The 2,242-nt window shown below is 48.8% G+C and overlaps 1 long non-coding RNA gene across 1 annotated transcript in view; it reads right to left on the minus strand.

Moving 5' to 3' along the window:
• The window catches only part of LOC112548343, a 76,732-nt gene extending 74,490 nt beyond the window's left edge, over nt 1–2,242 (minus strand). Inside the window, exon 1 of the long non-coding RNA XR_003092137.1 lies at nt 2,212–2,242. This is a non-coding gene — a long non-coding RNA (uncharacterized LOC112548343). The remainder of the gene's footprint in view (nt 1–2,211) is intronic.

A 2,242-nucleotide genomic window follows, 5' to 3' on the forward strand; every position in this document is an offset into this window, starting at 1 on the left:
CCAAGCTGCATATTTTGATCTTTGATTCCTACCCCATATTTTATCCCATTTCTCCTTGCAACTATGCAGGCTCCACTGAAAAATTTAAAGGGCAAAATCATTTTCTTCAACAAACAAATTACTAAACATTAAGTTTTAATCTCTCTCTCACTATATTTTAGCTGTACAATAAGCAGTGGCACAGCACCCTTTGACTGCTGAGGGAATTGTACACAACTGTTTTTCTACATACTGTAATATTCTGACACAGCAACCATCCTTACACCAGAGCCCTGATCTGATTAAAGTCGATAAACAGAGAGTTAATAGATATGCAGCAGCCTGGCACTATATGAACACATACACTTATTTTTTCTCTTTCAAGGACAAACGCTCCTTAGTAAGGTAGCCTGACACTTTCCATTCTTGTGTTCAGCCACAGAACTAGGAAGAGACAATAGCAGACTGAGGAGATGACAGGACTGTCTTCAGGTCTAAACACACAAAAAGGCAGCCAACAAAGAAGTCTATGTGTTGAGAGGGGTGGGGGGGTGCCACATGCATGCCAATCAGCCAAGAAGCCTAAGGACTGGGAAGAAAAAGATCTTAATTTGACTTTCTGTTCTTGAGATTATGTCACTTTCATTAAGGACTGAGAATGAGTTTCAAAAATAAACCCACAAGATACTCCATGTCACAGAAACTATGTTCGATGGCAACAAACAAATATATTTAGCAGCATAAATGGATAACCTTTAAGACAGGCACTTTGCATTGAACTACCTCTCCCCAAAAACAACCAGTTTTGATCTCCTTTCCAAGTCAGCTAGTCTTTGCACTTATATATTTGGTTCCTATAGCTTTTAAAAGAATGACCCCATCAATGTCCTGCTGCACCGCAGCATTTGCCCTTCTGACATGAGTGGCCCTTTGATAGCCAGTGCCACTGAAAGAAGTCAGCTCAGCTTCACCTAAAAACTTATGCTTGAAAGAAATGGCTTAGTATATGAACTGCCCCGGTACCCAAAACTATTCATTCAAATTGCACTGTAAAGAAAAAAAGTCTACACCCAAGAGATTCATCATTTACTTTGACTCTGCTCCCTGTAAGTTGTCAGTGGTTTTCAACCTTTGTTCATTTGTGAACCCCAAAACAATTTTGAATGGAGGTGCAGACCCCTTTGAATTGTAAGTGTGGGCAGTCACAGACTTTTGATTGAGTACAGTCATCTTTCGCGGACCCCATAGACATAGTCTGCGGACCCCCACGGGTCTGTGGACCACAGGTTGAGACCCAGAGTTAAGTAGTTTTGCTCAAGGAAATACACACTGGTACACCAGAAATGAACTCATATAGTGTGGTTTTGGTGAGAAGGGCTCTTTAAAGGAACTCAGCTCATCTATACCATCAGCATCTCTGCGGGAAAGAAGAGAACCCAGAGAAACTTGCAGTTATACTACTGTCACTAGCAACCAGCTTTCACTGGAGAAAACCCCAAGTCTCTGGACCAGGAACAAGCTGTGACCACGTGGTTTTGCTTTGTTGGGGGTTTTTGCCTCTCTGAAGCCGGATTTCTGCCCCAAGGAAAAGCAACAGCACCAACAAGTGATCCAATTAACTCCTAACGATGTAAGGAGAAGGTCAGGGTATTTCCCCAGCCACTGATTACAGCTATTAAAGTCTGAAGTTGTAGGCCAAAGCAGCTTCTTTCCCTCTCACCCCAGCGACTGCTGCATTGCTGTGGGGTTTCATTTCTACATCCCCCTCCCCCCTCCCTCCTTCCGCTTTTAAGCCTCCTAGAATAAGACCAGCCCCACACGGCGGGCCCAGAAGCGCGGGAGCGCCCTGCCTGGGGGAGGCTGTGCCCTGAAGTCATGGTTCACGATGCACAGCCATTAGGGACTGGAAGGGGCCTCGCAAGATCATCGAGTCCAGCCCCCAAAGAAGCCCACCCTCAAATCCTGCCCCCCGCCGCCGCAGCCAGGTGCCGAGCCCCGCGCCCCTCACACGCCGCCGGCGGGCCGTGACGGGGGCAGGGAGAGGACGCAGGGCGCCGCGGGTGGCGCCCTGCCCCTGGGGCGGGACTGGGCCAGAGGGAAGTTCGTTACACATCCTGGGAAAGTCCCAGCTCCTAGGGACAGACAGCTGCCTGGTCCCGTGCTCCGTGGCTGGGTGGGGAAATGCCCCCCTCAGCCCGCCCGGCCCCGGCCCCGGCCCCGGCCCCACGCTACCTCCGAACAGGTGCGGCGGGAGGTGCGCGGG

The sequence above is a fragment of the Alligator sinensis genome, unplaced genomic scaffold, assembly GCF_000455745.1.
Source record: "Alligator sinensis unplaced genomic scaffold, ASM45574v1 scaffold281_3, whole genome shotgun sequence".
NCBI classification, from domain to species: Eukaryota; Metazoa; Chordata; order Crocodylia; family Alligatoridae; genus Alligator; species Alligator sinensis.